This window comes from Pleurodeles waltl, chromosome 1_1 (assembly GCF_031143425.1).
Source record: "Pleurodeles waltl isolate 20211129_DDA chromosome 1_1, aPleWal1.hap1.20221129, whole genome shotgun sequence".
Lineage (NCBI taxonomy): Eukaryota > Metazoa > Chordata > Amphibia > Caudata > Salamandridae > Pleurodeles > Pleurodeles waltl.
The window spans coordinates 432,787,121-432,810,024 of NC_090436.1; the positions used below are offsets into that span (position 1 = coordinate 432,787,121).

The 22,904-nt window shown below is 41.6% G+C and overlaps 1 long non-coding RNA gene across 2 annotated transcripts in view; it reads left to right on the plus strand.

Annotated features, from left to right (window-relative positions):
• LOC138284905 (uncharacterized) overlaps positions 1 to 22,904 on the plus strand; it is a 234,963-nt gene that overhangs the window by 136,187 nt on the left and 75,872 nt on the right. For both annotated transcript variants that reach the window (XR_011201471.1, XR_011201472.1), the window contains exon 3: positions 924 to 1,021. This is a non-coding gene — a long non-coding RNA (uncharacterized lncRNA). The remainder of the gene's footprint in view (positions 1 to 923; positions 1,022 to 22,904) is intronic.

Below are 22,904 nucleotides of genomic sequence, written 5' to 3' on the forward strand. Positions count from 1 at the left end.
TAACATCAACTAAACTACTATATTAAATATACACTGTGTTGCTGAAATGGAAGCTCCTCACACTTCAAAAATATCTGTATCCTCTGTTTCTAATTCTAACGGTCGTAAAGACTCCGAAGGCCACAAAAGAGTTAAAAAAGACCCTTTATCTCCAACTAAGTCTCTATTGCCTCTCACATTGGATGACATTATGGATGAGCTTAAGTTAATAAAGCCCTTTGTTATGGAGACAAATATTGCGTTACAGCGAATTGAAGAGAAATGGTCACGTCTAGACTTTCTGAGGTGGAACAGAGGATCAGTGACATACAGGATACTACTACTAAGGTTGACAATCTGACTAAGGAAGTCATACTACTCAAAAAGCAGACAGAGGATTTGGAAAATCGTAATCGACGAAACAATCTTCGCATTTATGGCATTCCAGAAGGCTCAGAAGGCCAAGATTTGATAACATTCTTGCAAACTCATATTCCAAAGATTGTTGGTCTACAGAATACTACCGTTCTCAACATTCAGAGAGCTCATCGTGTTGCTCCCCCTTCTATATCAAAACCAGGAGGAATTATTGCCTTCTTTCTACAATACTCAGATTTAATGACTGTTTTAACTGCCGCCAAACAACATAAACAAATGTTGTGGTCGGGCAAAAAGAGTTTCTTTAGCCAGGATGTGGCCACGGCGACAGCCAAACGGAGGAAGGAATTTCTGGATCTCCGACCAGCTTTAAGATCTATGAATGCTAGATTTGGTCTTATTCACCCTTGTCTCTTTAAGGTTACCTTCAAGGACAGAACAACTACTTTTGAAAATCCCTCTGATCTGAAACCGTTTATATATATTCACAAAGGGGAGGCAATGGAACTTAGCAAGACTTGATTGGTTCATGTGAAATTCTTAAATTATTTATTTCTTCTTTACAGATATTGAAACCGCTGAAATCTCAAGTTGAGAAAATCCCCTTTCTGATTGTGTCTATATTCCTGTATATCTCGACATCATAGTTTTCTTTCCCTTGTTGGTAAGTCACGTCATCAGTTGTTCATATTGTAATGTAATTATTCTGTTTCATCGTCTCTCCTTCCTCTTGTTATCCAATTATTGTAGTTCCTCGGGGGTATGGTGGTGATTGGCCTCTTTTTTTTTTCCTTGCGCCTCCCTTTCTCCCATGCAAAATATTTTTCTTCTTTTTAAGACAATTATGACTGAAGCTTCTTGGCTTTTTGTCATCTTTTTTTTTCTTTTATCAATGGGGTGCTTTTGCTACCTCTTTCTTTTTCTTTCTCTCTTGTATTTTCTCCTTCTCTTTCTACCTTTCTTTCTTCTTTTATTATTTTGTATGCCTTACAATGCAAGATTGGTATCAACATGTAACCTCACTTAGATATATGTTCATAATTTTCCCTTCTACCTTCTTTTGTGATTCATATGTTGTTTATCTCTTAGGTTTCGGTAAGATTCTGTTATTTAAATGTCTTCTATTATTTAAATGACCAGTCTTCGTATTATCTCATGGAATGTTAAGGGCTTACGTAATCCAGTTAAGAAACAAAGAGTGCTCCAACATCTCTCTAAATTGAATTGTCAAGTTGCTCTTGTACAAGAAACACATCTTAAAGAGCAGGACTTTAAAAGTCTAAATAGAAACTGGGTTGGTCATGTTTGCGGTTCCTCTGCAGCTCATAACAAGAATGGGGTAATAATTTTGTTTCATAGTTCTTTACAGATACAAGTTGTGGAGGAGATTAAAGATGTTATAGGTAGATGGATTTTATTGACAGTTAAGATTAATGGTATGCTGTTTTCCATTTGCAACGTTTATGGTCCGACTGGAGTACAGCCTCAATTTTGGGTTAATTTTTCTTCTTTATTACTAATCTGCAACTCTGAAAATCTTGTGGTAGGAGGTGATTGCAATCAATTTATGGATCCTTTTGTAGATCGTCACTCTCAAACTCGTTATATCCCTAATAAAATGCAAAAAACATTTCATCAAGCAGTCTCCTCCAGAGGCTTACGTGATATATGGAGAATTGCTCATCCAGATGTATTAGAATTCACGTTTTATTCTCCAGTACATCACTCATATTCTAGAATAGATTATATATTTGCTACACAACATGTTTTACAAACAATTTCACAGGCTGACATTGGGTCTATTCTTTTATCAGATCACGCCCCAGTAATTATTGATATGAACCTTCCAGGAAATTCCTCCTTTTCTAATTGTTGGAGGTTTAATAACACTTTATTGCAAGATCATTTCTTTGTTGAACAATTTACAATGTTTTCTAAAGAATTTTTTATGCACAATTTACTTTCTGATGCTCAGATGAATTTTATATGGGATGCATTTAAAGCTACTGCTCAAGGCTTTATCATAGATTATGTTGCCACTAAAAAGAAAGAAAAATCAAAAAATTCATCTCAATTGCTCACACAAATAAAGGGTCTTGAGCATGAATATTTCTCATCTAACAAACCAGATACCTTACCCAGGTTGATTGATGCTAAATTACAATACAATAAACATTCCTTGGAAAATGCATGTGGAACTCTACTCAAAATAAATTCAAAATTTTATGGGGGGAAAATAAAGCAGGTAAACTATTGGCAAATTATCTAAAGATCAAAAAACAAAAGTCTAAAATTACTGTTATCACAGACACATTTGGAAACAGACACACTAATGATTAAAAAATCCTGGAATGCTTTACTGACTATTATACTACATTATATACTCCCGAAAATACTCCTAATATAACTGAAGTAGATACCTTCTTCCACTCAATTCCTTTGAAACAAAAAGTAGATTTGTCTCTATTAGACTCTTTCGTATCTGAAACAGAAATTAAAAATGTCATTACCAAACTTCCTAAAGATAAGGCCCCTGGCCCCGATGGCTTTTCAATTGAATTTTATTCAACTTTTGCATCTATTTTAGTTCCAATGTTATTAACACTTATACAATATTTCATATCACAAGATCAAGCTAAGGGCACTTTTTCTGAAGCTATGTTGTGTTTGATTCCTAAAAAGGATAAGGATTTATCCAAATGCGGTAATTATAGACCTATATCCCTTATTAATGTTGATTGTAAAATCTTTGCAAAAGTCCTAGCCTTACGGATTAACCATTTTATCCCAGACTTAATAGACATTCATCAGTCAGGTTTTGTTAAGGGGCAATACATATCGGATAATTCTAGAACTTTTCTCAATATTACCCATCTTGCTTCTAAGTCCAGGGACCCTATAGCTGCTATAATTCTGGATGCTGAAAAAGCCTTTGATCGAGTTTGTTGGGATTTTATGTTTGGAGCATTAAAATGGCATGGTTTTAGTCCTCATATTATTAAACTTATTAGTATTTTATACTCCTCACCCTCTACATCTATTTTAGTCAATGGTAAACAATCCCATTACTTCCCCCTGCACAGAGGTACTAGACAAGGTTGTCCTCTATCACCTCTGTTATTTATATTAGCCCTTGAGCCCCTTCTAGAGAAAATACGTAGGTCATCTGATTTATATGGTTTTAAGCATAAAGACAGAGAGATTAAATTCACAGCATATGCTGACAACATTTTGCTTTTTATCTCTAATCCTCAAAAGACTATTACAGAATTTTTTAACTTACTACAAGAATACTCAAGTGTCTCAGGTTATAAGCGTAATGTAGACAAATCAGAGGTTTTGCCATTAAATGCTTATTGTCTATCCGACATGTTTAAAGATACTGGTTTTACATGGACCTCTAAGCATATCAAATGCAACTCTCTTAAAGACACTATTCGAACTAATCTCAGAGAGGTAGAGTCAAAGATTTTGAAATTACTTGACAGATGGTATCCTCTTTATTTAACTTGGTGGGGAAGATTGGCCACAATTAAAATGATGTTGTTGCCCATTTAAAATGTTTATTTATCTATGCTTCCAGTTAAACTTCCTTCTAGTTTTTTTAAAACTATAAATACATTATTTAGGAAGTTTTTATGGAACAAACGTAAATCTCGTATGTCTTTAATCAAACTACAGGAACCTAGAGATAATGGAGGTGTAAATTTTCTGTGCCTTAGAAGATATCACTCTGCATTTGTTTTAAAACAAATATGGTCATCCCTGTCTCCCACTTTTCATAACGGGACCTCTCTATGGAGTCAATTGGAGCACTCACAAATTACACCATTTACATTTAGAGATGCAGTTCGGCTTTCAAAATCTCTTTTCTCTCCGATCATAACTCATTCTATTTCTATTGCCAAGCCATTACTTCTTGCCTCTCACTCCTCATATGAGAACCTTAGGCAAACTCCTATATGGTACAATAATGACATTAAATTTCATAATAGAACTTTAGCTTGGAAAGAGGGGATGCACAAAGGCATTATAACTTTAGATCATTTAATTTTAGATAATGCTGTACTTGAATTTCAAGATATTCAACAGACATTTCAAATCTCCTCTTATTACGCTGTGCAATACCAAACTCTCTTTGCTATCCTCTATAGCTTGTTATCTCAATCTTTGGAGGCTCCCTCTTCTACACAGCCTGTTTCCCAGCCTCATAATTTTTCCTCACAGGTCCCAGCTTCCTTTATATACAGAACCCTTACACATACAAGTCTTGTGAGACCAAAGTCTAAAATAGAATTAGCATGGGAGCAGGATTTCAATCAAAACATTCCTATATCTACACGAAAACAAATATGGTCAAAACTCCATACAACATCCCGTTCAGCATCTACAAAACAAACATTATTTTACTTTTATAATAGGTTGTACTATACTCCTGTAGATCTATATAAATTTAAACTTACTACAGACAGCAAGTGTTGGTCGTGCTCTAAAGAAAATAGCCATTATATGCACATGTTTATTGAGTGCCCTTCAGTTCATACTTTTTGGGAACAAGTTTGGGATATAGTCAATCAGATTTTGACCATCAATGTACCTTTCAATATATTACATATTTTTTTGGTTAGTGCCTCATCTATTCGGCATTCCCAATCACTGCTTGGTAAATTGGTTGATTTATTCATTGCTAGTGCACTGCAAATTATAACTTCTAATTGGAAAGATACCACAAAAATATCTGTTGTAGCTTGGTGGAATCTGATCTGTTATAATCACAGAATGGATCGAGCAAATGCTAATACTACTCAACTGTTAATTAAAAGGGACAAGCTTTGGCTTCCTCTCACCACTTTTCTTTCGCAACACAAGACCTTTCATATTACTGTTAATACATAATGATTGCGTTATTGTAAATATGTGATTTTTAATTTGCATTGTTTAAATTTTTCTTTTCTTTTCTTTCTCTCTTCTCTTTCTTTCTTTACTAAAACATTTAAAAAAATGCTATTATTCTATGGTACAATATTTTATTCCGGTTGTGTATACAAATTGTTTTTATAGGTACAATTATCTTTATGATCTTTTTTAGTTACAATGTATTTATCATATTGTACTAGTATATGCTAATTTATTCAATAAAGTATTATTAAATTTAAAAAACTACCAAGGTCGGATTTGGAAGGCAGGCAGTCGGGCATTGGGCAATGGGCCAGTGCTTCAGAAGCGTCTGTGGGCCACTTTTTAGGGCCTCTGTAAACCGGCCAAAGAGACTTACTTTCTTCCCCAGTCCCGGACAAGTCACTGTAATGTGGCACCCACATCATTGAAACTCATCTGCCATGCTGTAAATTGAGTCTGGAAGCCAGGTGTTGCTCTGACCTTTGGAGCATTCTCACCTTGGCCTTTCACGTTCGAGTCATGATGGGTGTGGGGAGGGTGGGAATAGGCAGGGGCCTCCCTGGATGGCCAGGTGATTTTGTGGCCCTTGGGCCACTCTCACCTAAGCCACCTTAGAGCAGCAGCAGCTGTACACCTTTCTTGAGTCCTCCCCTGCCAGGTTATTCCTCTGAGGCTATAATGGTCTTGGAAGTGGGTGAGTAAGAGAACCCTTGGGGCGAGGCTTTGTCACCTCTCCCCAGTGTCTGATAGGTCTTGCTTGGGGGAGCAGAGTGGGGCTGCACAGGCCTCGCTGTGTGGCCACCTTTCCCAGAGGAAAATAAAAATAGTTGGATGTACCGTTATAGTCAGAGCTGCCAGGTCAACACAACATTCTGTGATTCTGGGCAAATCCCTTAATCTCATACCTTAAATAAAAATGAATGCGACCTTGTTTAATGTGATTGGCGCTCATGTGAATTACTCCAATACCTTTGGGCCAAATTCACACAGTATTTTAATGTCCTGGGAACGAGTACGAAACTGAAGCAAATCACCCAAAGCAGTATTTTTTATTCCGACTGGTATTTACTTCCTATAGTGAAAATAAGGCAAAAGTACGGTTTAGCTAAACAAAGGCAGAAAAGCCATTTTAAAAAGGACTAGGGACTGTTTTTTTTATATAAAGAAGCCTCTTTAATTATCATATTTCAGGTCTTTACAGAATCTGTCCAGTTAATATTATTATTTTTTTGTTAGTTTATATAAAACTAAAAAAAAATCTGTCCGGTTATTTTTTTAGTTACTATTATTTTCAGAGATGATAGAGGAACTCACCTTGTGTTCACTGTAGTTCAGGAACTGCACAAAACCCTAGGGACTCAATGAAAGTTTAATTGTGTATATCTCCCAGGGTCCTCAAGAAAGTTATAGGATGTATAATTGAACTCTCAAAACAGGTGCAGATAATGTGTGAAGAAACGGGGCTCAACTGGCCTGATAACTTTCCATTAGCAATCTGGTCAATTTGAGCCACCCCTTGCTAGAAGATTAAGTTGATTCCCCTACTAATTTTTAATGGCAGGTCAATAGTTTTTCCTAATACCCCTCCTGTGTTCCAGGTTTAGTTGATTTGCATTGGCGATTCCAGAATTATGTGAACAACTGATTCGCTGTCTCAACATCTTCTGTTCCTAAGATCAACCTGCACATCCTACTAGGCCAACTGAGTCATGCCACTATCTTTAGCCTTGTGGCTGGGTACATATCAAGCTCCACCAGCGAAAGTCAGCACATCAGCTGAGGTCGTGAGGCCATATCAAGTGCTTATCATCACCAGCACTGCTGTAACATGTCACGTGTAATGGATTGCCAACCTAGATTCCCACATCGCACTGCAAGCAAACCACAGGATCAAAAGACGCTGGACCTGGTGACCAAAATGCTACTGTAACTGCAAGCGTACCACAAGGACGTAATCAAAATGCAGTGCCTCCTCCGTCTCACGGTTAGGGCATGCAAAGTCGGTATTGGGAAGTCTGCCAGATACCTGATCCCTCGGTCGGTCTGGCCGGCCCTCTTTGGTTTAAGTTTATTTGGTGGGATCCAGGGATTTATGTGGGCAGAAAAAAGAGAGGTGTCCCTGAAAGAGGTGGGCCTATATAATTAAGGGAGTTCTTAAACATATACACTAACATTCCCATATAGAGTGCTACCTTACCCACACATTGTAAAGAATCACAACTGCAACTGGCATATTTGGCCATTTCTCTGTGCGCTTTGCAGAGCCCAAAGACTGGATGACCACGTATTCTGAACAACTTCTTGCCCCTGACAGGCACTAAGAGAAACTCCCACTGCCTTCAGCCACAACTGAATTGTGCCCCATTATAAATGCTTGGATTTGGCTTAATTCAACTTGTGTACCAGACTAGAGTAATATGCTGCATGAAAAAAGAAACGTAACACAGCATTCTGGAAAACGCTCATAAGGAATGTAAAATTAAATAAAGCCAGAACAACATGGATTACCTTAACGTTTTTTTGTTAAACTTATTTTTATTAGGTTGAAATTAGGTACAGGCATTACAATAGAAAGTTGACTTTGTGCATTCTGTCTAGGCAGGGCTGCTATAAAAGTGCACAGTGTTTAGCGAGACAGATATTCTCCTCTACATTGTCACATATCGAGTTTTCCAACCATTTCCAATAATTGCTAAGAACAAAGAAAGAAAAACATGCAACAGATAACAGTATTCAAACATAAAATGGAGTCTGGGAGACAGAAAAGGTCAAAATCTGAAATATGACATTTCGAGGGCAGAAGATGCGACCACGGGGATCATCTTTCAAATGAAGACTCTGGGGATAGTCTCAGATCTTACCTCCTGGTCACTTGAGGTGGGAGAGGGATACAGCCCTATAGGGGGGTTTACCCCTCTATACTTGGAACAAATGTAAGGCTTTGGTTCTAGTGGGTCAGACAAACAGCCGGAGACCCCTTGACAAATACAACACTAAGGGTCCCCATTTATATTCGAAGTTTTTAAAGTCATCTGCAAATATGTCTGCCATCCTCTCCATTGTCAGTGCTCTTCAAAGGTGGGCAGGCTATTGAGTAAGTGCTGGGGCTTCTTTCCTTTTACAGGCTTCAGCTATCGCCATTTTAGCCACACCCAAACATAGCCACAGAGTTTCCCTATCAGCTCCTGTTTGATGCTGAAGACTCTCATCTTTTAATCCCAAGAGGACGCAGCGCATTGTATTAGGAATGGGGTATCCCAGTATGTCTTTAATGTGAGCTAAAATTTAATTCCAAAAGGGGCGGATCGTGGGGCAATTCCACCATGTATATCTGAAGTTGCCCCGTAGTCCACACCCTCTCCAGCAAAGGTCAGATGTAGCTGGGGATATTTTGTTCAGTTTAGTAGGGTAATGGTACCAATCATACAGGATCTTATAGTGAGCTTCTCTCAAGGTCACGGAGCAATTACATTTTTGTATGTCTCAATATAATCTATCCCATTGTGCGTCAGGGATGTCTTCCCCCAATCCATGTCCCCAGAAGGTGAGATGGTGGAGTCGTGTCGTGCTCACTGTGGTAAATAGTAGGGCATAAAGGTGGGTAATAGTTCTCTAGGGGTGCCCGTCAGGTGGACAAATTGTTCGAATGGTGTTAAATCCCGTGAGGCTGCAAGTTGATTCTCTAGCTTTAGTGCCCCGTGCCACAGTTGTGTATAGTGGTAGATTTCCGTGTGAGGATACCAAATTCTCTTTTGCAATGTTCAAATGTTAATATGTCATTATTGTGGAAAAGGTCTGCTAACTTAAGGCAGCCTCCTTCTCTCCACAAGTCAAATGTCCCTGGTCAACCTATTGTTTTTGTCACTTCATCCCAGACCTTTAGAGTAGTTTTTATTGGTCTGCTAAGATATGCATTGCGGGGGCGGTAGGTCTTAGGGTTCCACAGTAAGTTCCATATTACCCTCCCCACTATGGCCCAGTCCATATGTAGCCAGTGTTTGTCAGACACTCTGAGGGACCATTCCGTAACCACTCTTAGCTGTGCAGCTTTGTAATATAACTGCAAATCTGGTAGACCCAAGCCTCCAGTTTTCTTTGGCATTCTTAACATTTTATAAGATAGTCTGACTTGTCTCCCTTGCCATATAATGCGTACAACTCGGGTACGCAGAGTCGAGAAAAATGCATGGCCAATGTCTAGTGGGAGGCTTTGAAACAGATAAAGTATCTTGGGGGGGCAGTGTCATTTTTATGGCATTAATCCTCCCCAACCATGTGAGATAGGACGGAGCCCACCATTTCAGATCCTCTCTTATGCTTGTCAGCAGCAGGGGTAATTTGCCTTGAAGAGATCAGTTATGTTTGGTGTGATTTTAATACCTAGATATGTTATTTCTTTCTTTGACCATTGGGAAGGTGTGGAGGTTGCAAACATTTCTATCTCTGATTGGGACATGGTCAGATTCATCATGTAAGACTTAGAAAGATTAACTTTGAAGCCCGCTACCTCCTCGAAAAGTTGAAGTTCCTCTTGAAGGGAGGAGCTCAAGGAGGCAGGGTCAGTCAGTGTCAGGAGGACACCGTCAGCGAATAGAAATATTTTATGTTCTGTCGTCCCAAAGGTGATCCCATGAATGGTGGGTGATGCACGAATACGTGCTGCCAAAGGTTCTACACTGAGTATAAACAACAATGGGGAGAGAGGACATCCCTGTCTAGCCCCCCTTATCAAAGCGAACGGTTTAGAACTGGTACCATTCACCAAAACTCTGGGTGGGGTGCTGCATAATTGGCCCTAATTATCCTGATGAATTGCTCACAGAATCTATAGGCCCTAAGAACATGGGTCATAAAGGCCCAGTCAACTTGGTCAAATGCCTTCTCGGCATCAAGGCTCCACAAAATGGTTGGTATCTTTTTCTTATGAGCTCTTTCTAGTAGGTGTATCACCGTTGAATGTTGCTGTGTGTCTGACGACCCTTTAGGAATCCTGATTGGTCCGGGTGAACAAACTCAGGAAGCAGGTCTTCAAGTTGAGTTGTTAATATCCTAACGTAGAGCTTTGCATCTAGGTTCAAGAGGACTACGGGTCTATAGGACTTACATTAATGAAGCTCTTTCCCCGGCTTGGGATTGACCGAAATAAGAGCCTCACCCATTGTATTTGCGGTGGCTCCTGAAGTGCCTATGTAGTTGAATAGGGTGGTCAGCTGCGGCATCAGCTCTGAGCTATAGGTCCTATAGAACAGGCCATCTGGCCCTGGTGACTTGTGTGGTTTGAGGCAGTTAATCACCATCTGTACCTCATTCTCTTCAATGGGTGCCCCCAGTCGGTTGTTGTGTGCTGCCGTGACCTTGGGAAGGGCAATATTTCCTAGATACTCTATTTGGGTAACATCAGAGGAGGGTGCCACAGTATAAAGGTCTAAATAGAACCTCACAAATATGTTTGCCTTTTCCACATCTAAACAGGTCAATTCATTTGTGGGTTGTCGTATGTCCCTTATGCATTCTCTTTCCCTTTTCACCCGTAGCTGTCTAGCTAAGTGCGATCCCACTTTATTGCCTTGCTCATAAGACGTTCTCTGTAGCTGTAGCTATGTGAGTTCTGCTCTGTTTGAGTATGTAGCGCTTAATTTACCTCTTAGAGCTGTAACAGAGCATTGGAGGGGTAGGGTTGGGTGTGCTTTGTGTGCTTCTTCAGCAGTGCATAGTTCCGCCTCTAATGTGAGGCACTCCTTTTAACTCTGTTTAGTGCTGCCATCAGGGAGATACATTTCCTTCGGGCACTGCTTTAAACGCACCCCATGTTATGCTCAGATTAGTGTCCTCAGGGTTGTTAAGTGAAAAAATATTCCCTAATGGTGCAGCGTATGTCATCTCTTGAGGACTTACCTCTTATCAAGGAGGAGGGGAAGTACCATTGCAGATCTTCAATCTAGTCCCACCCCAGTCCAGTATGACCTGGGGCATGGTCTGAGAGGATGATAGAGTGAATTGCTGCCTTATGAAGCTCCTGGACCACCCCCTGACTGGAGACTTCATAGTCAATTCTAGAATATGTGCTCTGAGTGTGTGAGAAAAATGTGTAGTCTTTATCATTAGGGTGAAGTGTCCTCCTGGTGTCCACTATTCCTATCTCCTTCATTGCTTGTTTTAGTGCGTGTGAGAAGTCACCCGTTGGTGAGGGTGTGTGCTATCATGGGTCGTGTGCCAAGTGAGGTTGAAGTCCCCCATTATAAACACTTCTCCTTCCGCAAAGGCCCCCAGCGCTTCCAAGCACCCATGGAGGAATTTTTCTTGGTTAGTGTTGGGGACTTATATAAGAGGCGCAGGTGGCATGGCGTCCCTGTATTTCCCCCTTCACCATGACAAAGCGCCCTTCTTTATCTGTGTGATGGCCTGTGGGTTGGAATTGTAAAGCTTGATGAAACATGAGTGCCACTCCATTATGTTTCGTTGTGGCTGATGATTTAAAAGTTTGTGGGTGTTGTTTATGTTTGAGCCTATGATCCTCCTCCCGTCTATGGTGGGTCTCCTGCAGCACTACTAAGTCATAGTGTTGGTCTGTTAAATATTTCCACATTTTATGGCGTTTCGCTGGTGAATTTAGCCCTTTAATGTTCCATGTAATCAACGTCACAACCATAATAATTTCAGGGGTATAGTCTTATCAGAGATATTGATATAGGGGCAGACCGGTGGCTACTCCTCTCTTCCCTCAGGAGCCTTCAAGGAAGACCAGTGAATATACATAAGGGATCTGTTCTCCCTCTACCCATCCCACTGTCATCTGCCTCCTGCTCCTTGTTAACCATACCGGGTCTCCCAAACCCTGTTAAAAAACAAACATGAAACCATATAGGGACAACTTGTCCAAAACTTTGAATTCTAAACAATATTGCTAGCAACAGCTTGAGCTAAGGCTTAACAGGCTGAATACCACTTATGTTGCTTTGTGATCTTGTGGTGTTGGGTTCAACTATTGGGGTAAATTAGGTGATGGTAACATGTACAATAACTTGAACTATTGTGAAAGAGGCACAACTATACATGCATCTCTGTTATCGGTTTAGCCTGTGCCGCCATCCAGTCTAGTAAGGATTTTGTTCTTTGAGGAAGGGGGTCTAATGTTTCCCCATAAGGAGGGACTTTGCTCATGCAGGTTATGTTTACTTGTCGATGTAACTTGCTGGTATATGACAGAGGATCCCCCTCCCCTGTCAGTTTTTGTGTGCTCGGGGGTTCTTCCGAGTTAACCACAACCCGGATCGGGTCGCTTTTTACGATCTCATCTCTGGAGTTTCCACCTCACCACTCTCTCCTGAGTGAGGGATACCAAGCAGTGTCATTGCCTTTGAAAGGTCAGTAACGTGATGCGACCTGTTGTGTAACTCAAAGGCCAGGCCAAAGGGAAAGGTCCATCAGTGCCTGACATGGTCTTTCCTTAATTTGCCTCTGATTGGCTTCGATTGTTGCCTCTGAGCTAACGTGGCTGGAGCTCTATCTTGAAAAAGGACACATGATTCTCCCTGAAACATCACCTTATCTGTTCTTCTCACAGCCTGGAGGATGGCTTCTTTGACCTTGAAGGAATGCAGCTTGACTAGAACATCTCTTGGCCGTTGCTTATCACTGGAGGTTCTGCTGCCCACTCTGTGGATTCTGTCTATTGTTTTCTTAGCTGTGTCCCACCCCTTCTCTTCTCAAATAGGCCTACCATGAAGGCTTTGAGGTCAGGCCCTTCTGCTCCCTCCGCAAGATTCCGAATCCTAATGTTGTCCCGCTGTGCCCTGTTTTCCATGTCTTCTTGCTTAAGTGTGGCCGTCTGAAGCTGCAGCTGGAGAGATTGTGTGATTGCAGCTATTTGGATGGCACGAGATTCCAGCTCTCCAGTCTTCACCTCTGCATTTAGCATCCTGGTGCCCACAAAGTCCACATCCTGCCCCAGCATGAACAGTTTATCGTTGATATCTGCTCGCAGCTTTTCCAAAGAAGAAGTCATGTCCGCCTTCAATTCTTCTCTTAATTCCTTTTTAAAGTCTCTCAGGGGTCCGCAGGTATTCCCGTGTGAAAGCCATCTCGGAGACCTCAGACGGGGCCGCTCCTTCTTCGACGGGGGCAAAGCAATTGGAAACCCTGTTGGTATTCTGTTTTTTGGGAGGCATGTGTATCAATAATATTCTCCGATATCCCGCCTGGGCCCAGTACCATCAATCGTCGGGTTTCGCCCCCATAGCTAGGTCATCACGTATGGGTCACCGTGGTTCCCAGCTGAGCTCTGGGGAGTCTGCTTCGATCCTGTGATTCGGTTCGCCTTCCCACCGCCGTCTGACTTCTTTCCCGGCTGCTCCTGAAGAAGAAATTATCTGTAGCCACGCGTCCTGATCAGCGCTCCTTAATCTGTGCCTTTGTCCTCCCCCGCCGCATGCATTGCCTCATAACGTTCCCTTCAGCCACTACTCCTGTACCTTCACAATGGTGACCGCTGGTGGACTGCTGATGTAGATTGTTGTATCCGGTTGCTAGTGCGTCTTAGACACGGGGACCATCCTTCTCCCTGTGGCGGGGTCTGTTTGGGCAGATCTCATGCCTTCTCCCCCCGATTTAGTGTCGCTCCATCTTTTGCCTATGTTTCCCTGGGTCGGCCGCCATCTTAGGGTCAGGCATCATGCTTGACTCCAGTCTCCTAGGGGTCAGGCTGCCACCAAAGCCTTCCCCGTCGATGCTAGTATCCTTTTAGAATGTTGTATATTGAGTAGGGTGGGCAGCAAGTGCCTTCGCTGAAGTACGCACCTCAGTCTCCAGCATCAGCGGTTGGAGTTCTGTCTACTGTTTCTGGTGTGGCCTTGGCAGCGGGTTTCACTCTGCTTTATCTCTGCTTCTGTAGCTCTTCCTTCAATTCAATGGGGGCCCATCTGTCACCCCCACATCTCACACTTCCCCAGTTGGTGTCTCTGCTCCGGCAAGTGTCATCTTTTGCCCAACTTTGCTGTGGACGACAGCTGAGCCGAGGGCATTTACAGCCTGTTGACCACCTTGGCAAGCTCCCACCTTAACGTTTTTTACACCCATTGTTCAGGATTCGATCAGTGTTTTTGCAAGAAAAGTTAAGGACATGAATACAGGTCCCGAAAGGGAACCGTTTCTATGTCTGTTTTAAATTACTAATAGGTCTGAGACCCAGAGGGACCCGGAACATTCAAAGCTCTGGATTGATCATAGCTTGGCATTGGCAGTAGGTGTCAGGCGGTGGCTTTAAGAAATCCACCACACATAACCCACCACTCACTTCCGGAACAAACTCTCAATAAGAATAAAACTTTCCTGCTAGTTTTGGATCAGTGTAAGCAGGATCTGAACCTTACCTCATATTAGCTATGTTCCATTTGCGCTCTGAACCCAGTGTGAGAGTTCTAAGGATCATTCTTTTCAATTGGAAGAAACTATACAGTGACTTACACCTGCATTGACACTTTATTTCTGAGTGCACAACTAGATCACCCATGTATTTCTTACTGATTTAACAATGCCTATTCTCAACCAATGAATTTTGATTTGTGTAAATAAACAGCGCAAGATGTGCCAGTCTTTGACATAGTGGTGCCTTGAGTAGTTTTGGCTCTCAAGTTGAAAGATGATTTTTAAAAAACTTGTTCTGATAAAAACTGTTTACATTGTTGTTACTAGTGAAGATCATTTTCCTGTTCTCACTAGATCAGCTAGGCACCTGCCTATATTACTGTAGTAACACCACTATGCGGTTGGCAGGCAAACACCTGTGTGAAAATGGGTCTATTTAGAGTAGATCCTGCGAGTGCATACGCTAGCGTATTACTTGTGAGACTGTTGTTACTTGGAGCTCGCCCATCACTTACCATTTGTTAGCTTGGGTGGCACGCTTTTTTACAGCCTCGTAATTTGTCACTGCAGGCTTGGCATTATTTCTGTTCCTTTCTGTGGAGCAGGGACCAAGCACTGATTGGTTCAGCGTAATCAGTGCCTGTCCGCTGCTCCCGACGTGATTGAGGTACTATTTTGTTCTTTTTTAATTTTAGTGCCCTGCAAACACAAGGCATGTGACTGTCAAAAAAGTGCCCAGCAGGACAAACAAAATTGCAAAGTTTTATTTTTTAGCTAAATTTCTTTCATTTTGCCAAGTCGTTTTTTCTCACTTTGCACTTGTGTTTTCTTTTGTTTTTGCTTGTGGGCGCTGTTCTCAAAAGATGACGATTATCTTATTCTAAATATTGCAAAGCAACATTGTTTCTTTATTATGTGTAATTTCTGAAACTATACTTTAACAAATAATTGTGCAGTACAACCCAATCCTCCACACTCTAATCCACCCCAATCCAATCCACTCAACCCACCCCAATTCCAATCCACTTAACCCACCCGACCCCAATCTTCCCAACCCACCCCAATCTAATCTCCCCACTCCAGGTCACTGCACCTCAATCCAAAACAACCTACACCACTCCAAAACAATCTGCCCCACTCCAATCCAAAACAATCTGCCCCACTGCGATCTGCTGCACTCCAATCACAAGCAATCTGCCCACTCCAATCTGCTTCAATGCAATCCAAAACAATCTGCCGCACTCCAATTCAAAACAATCTGCCTCACTCTAATCTGCCCCACTTACTCTCTGCCCCACTCCAATCCAAAAAAATCTGTCCCACTCGAATCCACCCCATTCCAATCTGCCCTACTCCAATCCAAAACAATCTGCCTCAATCCAATCTGCCCTACTCTAATCTTCCCTACTCCAATCCAAAACAATTTGTTCCATTCCAATCAGCCCCACTCCAATCGAAAACAATACACCCCACTCCAATCCAATCCACCTCACCCCAATCTGCCCCCACTTCATCCCAATTCACTCCACTCAAATTCATCTAACCCACCCCATACCAACCCAGTCCAATCAACCCCACTTGATCAACTTTAATACAATCTGTTCCACTTTAATCCAAAACAACCTGCCCCACTCCATTCCCAAACAACTCGCTCCATTTTGCCCCAATCCAATCCACCCACTCCATCCCAATTCATCCCACTCCAATCCACCACAATCCACCCCACTCCAACCCAATCCACCCCACTCCACCTTAACCCACCAAACTCCAATACAACCCACACCACTCCAATCCAACCATTCCACCCAATCCAGTCCACACCGCTCCAATCAACTCCACTGCTACCCAACCCATCTCACTCCAATCCAATCCACCCACACCACCCCAATCCATCCCATTCCAATACAGTCCACTTTAATCCACCCCACTCCAGTCTACCCCTCTCCAATTAATCCACCCTACCCTAATCTAATCCACCCCACTCCAGGCCAATCCACTCAACTCCACTCCAATCCGCTCCACTCAAATCCACCCCAGTCCACTCCAATCCAGTCCACCCCAATCCACTCCAATCCACCCCAATCCATTCCAATCCACACCATCCTACTCCAATCCAATTCACCCCATCCATATCGAATCCACCCCACTCCAAACCACCACACTGAATCCAATCCTCCCCACCCTAAACCAACCCATCCTAATCCACCCCATTCAATCCAATCCACCCCACTCAATCCAATTCACCTCACTCCAATCTTCCCCAATCTGATCCACCCCAGTCTGATCCACCCCAGTCTGATCCACCCCAAATCTGACCTAAGGCACTCCAACCCATCCATCCTACACCACTCCAATCCAATCCACCCCACACCAATCCAAACCACCTCAATGCAATCCACCCCTACAATCCACCCCATCCCAATCCAACCCACCTCACTCCATCCCAGCTCAGGCCACCCCACTTCAATCCAATCAATCCACTCCATCCCACTTCACTCCAATCCAATCCACCCCAATCCAATTCACCCCACCCCACTGCAATCCAATCCGTCCCACTGCAGCCTACCTCACCCCAGTCCAAACTACCCCACCCCAACCCATTTCATTCCACCCCCCTCCAATCCAATCCACCCTACTCCATCCTACCCCACTCCACTCACTCAAATCCAATCCAACCCACTCACTCCAATCCACCGCTCTCTACCAAATCCACCTCACTCTATCCCAATCCAATCCACTCCACCCCTCACCAGTTCAGTACATCCCACTCCAGTCCGGTCCATCCAGCCCACCCCACTCCAATCCACTCCTATCCAACCCAATCCACCCCACTCCAATCCAATACACCCCACTCCAATCCAATCTACCTCACTCTAATCCAGTCCACCTCACTCCAGTCCAAACCACCCCATTTCAATCCAGTTAATCCTATTTACCCCACCCACTCCAATCCAATCCACCCCACCCCAGTCCAATCTAATCTACTCAACTCCACCCCACTCCAATCCTCCCCACCCCATCCCTATCACTCCAATCCAAACTGCCTCCCCCAATCCAATCTAATCCACCCCACTCCAATGTACTCCAGTCCAATCCACATCACACCATTTCAATCCACCCCACTCCAATCCACCCCACTCCACTAAATCTACCCCACTCTATCCAATCCAATCCTCTCCCCTATACTCCAATCAAATCTGTCCCACTGCCTCAGTCCACTCTTTCCCACTCCACCCTATCCCACCCCACTCCACTACACTCTACAACACTCTCTGTTACTGAACCATTGAACTCTGCTCCTCTCTACTCAACTCTACGCCACTCTACTTCCCTATTCCACTGTATGACACTCCAACAAATTCACTCTTTGACACTCTACTCCCTTATTCCAGTTTGACACTCCATGCCACTAACTTGTATTAATGCTGAACAGCAGCCACACTGGTGTATAACATGGTAAAACACATTGCCAAAGCCAATAGCTGTTGTATAGGTGAGACATATTGGCTTTGCCAATGCTTGTTTGATTGAGCCTTGTATTTTTGTAAGTTGAATTGTGTATGTAATTATTTATTTATGTGTTTGCCTAGGTCACAGCATGTTGAACAGAAATGCTTTACATGCCACTCAAATAGCAAGGTGTACAGAGTTTTGAAGTTTAGATGGTAACATAAACAATATTTGAGCATCTTGAATGTGACAACAAATATTAATAGTACAACAAATAAAGGAAACATGTAAAAAAAAAAACAGTATGCATCTGAGAACAGTTTAGGGTGCTAGAGGTATGAGTGGATAGAGTCAGCTTATCTTGTGAGTAGATATGTGTGACTGTTGAGATAAGGTATGCTTTGCAGCATTACCTATGTGGTGTTGATGAGGCTTAAAGATGAGGAAATACAATTTAGATACTGTCTCAAAAGCTTGTAGTGGGTAGTGGATCTGACCTGAGAAGGCAGGGAAGGGATGCAGTAGGGCTTAGGCAAAGATAGTAGGTGCCAGTTAATAGAATGCAGTGACATTGTAGGAAAATAACAGGACATATTTTCTAGAAGATATAGTGAAGTTAAGTCATGAATCACCATGTATTGTAACACGAGGAGCAAGGATTGAGGTCTCTGCCAGGGATGCAACCAGCCTGCCAATCATCTGAATTAAGAGGTTGGCTACTAATGTGAAAGATTGTTAATAATGCATGGAATTAAGTCGATCACTTTGTTAAAAGGGGAGAGAGGATACTTAGGGAGACCAATGAGCTAGCTTTTGCAATAATTCAGTTTGATCTCTACCAGTGTGTCAATCAACAAATGTTTTGGCAATGTGGAACTGGATGTGAAAATTAATTGTTCTGATTTTGAACAGATGAATTCTAGCTACAAGGGCTGTACAAGCTTAGCATGATTCTGAACAAATTGACAAATTCTGCAATCAAATAACACTCAGGTTGGGAGTTGAGACAGGTCTGCAGCTAGTACTTTCGATGTATGGCTGAAGATATTGTTCTGTGGGATAGCATGTGCTATCATTGAAGTTGGATGTAGTATATTATCAAAAACCCTCCGAAATTCATTGGAAATATTCCTATTAAATTGAAGTTAAGGTTAGGACTTGTCTCTGGTCAGTCCCTGCATCCATCCCTCCGCACACTGCCAACACTTGCTGCGCATGGCCTCAGGACGTGCACAAAAGGTTTTTGGCCAGGCCCTGCTGCATAAGACCCTTGGCTGTGTGCAGCAAGGATTAGCTGCAGAACTTGGCCTCTGACAAGTCCTACTCCCAACCCTCGGTGGATGACCAACATTCTCTGGAGGTCAACTTCTGTTGTGCACAGCCATATCCGAAAGCCAAGAGCAAGCGTCCGTTCCATGGGCTGTGGAAGCTTCCTTCATTGGTTCCAGATCCCCAGTGGAACCAGTACTGTAGATCTAGCATCATGGTGCAAAAGGAAGCTTCGATGGGGCCAGTGCACTATGGCAAGAAAGCTTACTATATATGTTCCCTAAAAAGCAATTGTTAAAGTGACATCATGGTATGATATAGTAATAAGTTCTTTCCTTAAGTTAAAACAATAGAAATTCACAAACATAACAAATGTTAAAGTGGCAGTATAGTCATAGTTAATGAACAAAGGATAACTTCAGCCCATGCCATGCACTGCTTATGACCTCACTTAATACATTACTCATGACATGTTAAGTGACATCATTGGTGACATCACTAATGACATCACAAATTACATCATTTAGCACCACTAATGACATACAATCATGTAACACCATCCTAAAACTCAAACTAAGATATTATTACCAAACCTAACTATACCAGTGCTTTAAAGTATTTTCTTCAGTGAATTTCTGTGGATTTTGATCATATTCAGACAACTCCCTTGCAGCGCGTAGCTTTTGGTATTGCATACCAGTAGGTTGGCTCCAGAGCCTAGCTCCCAGGCAAATGCCCATCAACCCAGAGAATTCCAGCCCACTTTTCACTTTCAAAAAATATATTTTTTTTTCAGGTGCCAAAGTATTCCCAAATTACCCGCCTCTCAAGTTTCACCCCCATGGTATTGCGGTTTAGTGCAAACTTCCTGTAGGACTGGTGGGTCCCACTGAAGGACCAATGTACATGACACAGGAGGTTGTTCTAGGGCCAATTGGAGTAACATGGTACTCGCAGAAAGGTTTTTGTTTACATTTTGGCACTGGGGGTCCTTCTGGCCCCCCCCACAAGTTCCTGAGGACCTGGGTTTCCCAACACATTCCCCCTTATACCTTATAACATGTTCAGGACACAGGGACCAAGTACCTGAGATCTGCAATGGTGGCCAATCAGATTGCTCTGTACCACTGGGCCAGTTCAGGTCCCTGTCCTGAAGTACCAAAATGGCTTACGGGAGAAAAAAACCCTCAGGCAAACAGTGAGCCCTACATTTTACTTTTTTGTACCAAAGAAGTCTTGTGGGACCACCGTCAAGATATACCTACATTTTTAACTGCTTCAAACCCAACCTAAGTACCTCTTTAAATGTGAATTTCTTGAAAGCAGCTGAACAGATTTACACCAACCACAAAAAGCGCACTTTATGAGTAAGGTGCTGACTTTTTGCAAAGCTTTGTATAATCCTGTTTAGCCATTCTTTCTGTAACTGAAACCAAAGTTTCCCATGGGAATTAACATGTTTTAGGGCCACCCATTATCTTGGGCGTTGCTCAACAGATCAATGCAAAGCTTTCTAGGAAGGAGCAGAAGTAGCTGACATTTATTTGGGATATTTTAATGCAGATTCATAAAATGGTGTCAAAGTTATTTGCAAAACAAAAAATGGTCTTTCTATGCAAACTCTGACCTAACTACAATAATCATGACCAGGGCATTGCAGCATATAAATACTTTCTGAGAGATAAACCTTTAGAATATTTGGATGATGGGAACCGAAGCTCCATGGGGCTACAACAATGATGCAGTACATGTCCACTTGTGAAGTGCATTTGAAATCTTAGGCATTGATGCTAGCAAAAATCTGGAGATATAGTTGATGAATTGAATCATAGATTATCAAATAAAGTGAAATAAAAAATTCTCCTTGAAAATATTCTTTTAGAAAAAGCAATGGTTTCTTTTGATAAATTGATTGGTTAATTGATCTAGTGAAAGAATGTTTAGTCTTTTGTATGATTGATTCATACATGTTATTATTATGAATGGCTTAGAAAATGAATGGGTGCTGATTAAAGGGTACCATACATGTGTATCATGATTGATAGTTGTTTATAGTAACATCTGAAGTATTTTATCAAATGCCTATTGCACGATTGCATGATGCACTTTGTCATTAATACACTTCTGCACTTTTCGACGTTGAGTCAATGCATGGAGCACTTTAATATATCTGGTCTGTGTTTCATGAAAATATTATAGCACTTAAGAATGGTCCAATCAAATACGATTTGATTGATGATTTTTAAATAAAATCTTGCAAAATGTTTTTAGAAAAAGTGTCCCTCTTTTTAATATATGATGAATTTGGTCGAATGTATTGAATTGTGAATAATTCGTTTAGAACAGGATGATAACATGCATGAGAAAACGGTGGCATACATGTTGCAAGAAGTACTGTAAGTTTCCAGTCTAATTGTTATTGGGCTATTGACAATGTGAATGGTCTATATTGATGTGTATAATGGCAATTAGTGTGTGGAGGTTTGGCCCAAGTAGAAGGCCTCATGGCGAAACATGTTGTTCGCTATTATTTGTAAATTTTCTACTGTGCTGCAAAAGAATAAAATTGCTCTATAAGTCATTATGAGAGTAAGATGCCTCTGTGATATCCGGTCGGGGAAGATGGACCAACGGGGACTGGGATATATATTATATAGATACTAGGTATGGTAAGCAGTCTTGAGTTATTAGAATCGTCTGTGCATGAAAATGTCTACATAATATAGTATACAGTGTTTACCAGGTACAAATCTATGTACTTGTGCTTCTTTTTGTTTCAGAAGATGAGCTATTTGTAAGGTTTTTCCCACAGTATGAAAGCCACAGATACTTTGATCTGAACCACATTCAGACCTTCATTATTTTAAGTGAATAGTGTCTTTGTGGCAAGTGTTGTATCGACTACACACTGTTATTAGGAGTTACTTTTTAATACTCTGTGGTGTATTTCTCATGAGAGTTTCACTGTCTGTAAACAGCGTGGTACAGGGTAAACTCTCTCCATATAGTGAACACTGTTTACAGTACCAACTTTTTTTTAACTTATAACAACTTAATTTCTCAATGTACGCTCAATGACTGTGAGAGGTTTGATAGAGGTCAAGCCTCTCCATAGTAGGGCATTAATTCTGGAACACATGTTGAGTATCATGAAGAACTTGGCATTCTCTATGTATATATATAGATATATATATATATATATATATCTATATATATATATATATATATATATATATATATCTAAATATATACATAGAGAATGCCATATATCACTTAGTGGCAGTCACCACTAGGTACTTATAGTTAGAACCATGTTTCCATAGAAAAAGTGTTTTTTGACTTGCCTATGTCTTTGGCCCGTTTGAAGAATCTTCACAAAATTTTCCAAAAAAAGTGGCCCGGTGATTCTTGGTGTGCATGTTTCGGGGTGATCCATCAAGTGGGGGCAGAGAAACAGGGGACTCACAAAATATTTTGTTTCCCATGTTAATTCCGATAGGATCTATCAACACATTTACAACCCAAACTGCTGCACGGAATTACACTAATATTGGCAGAAAACTAGG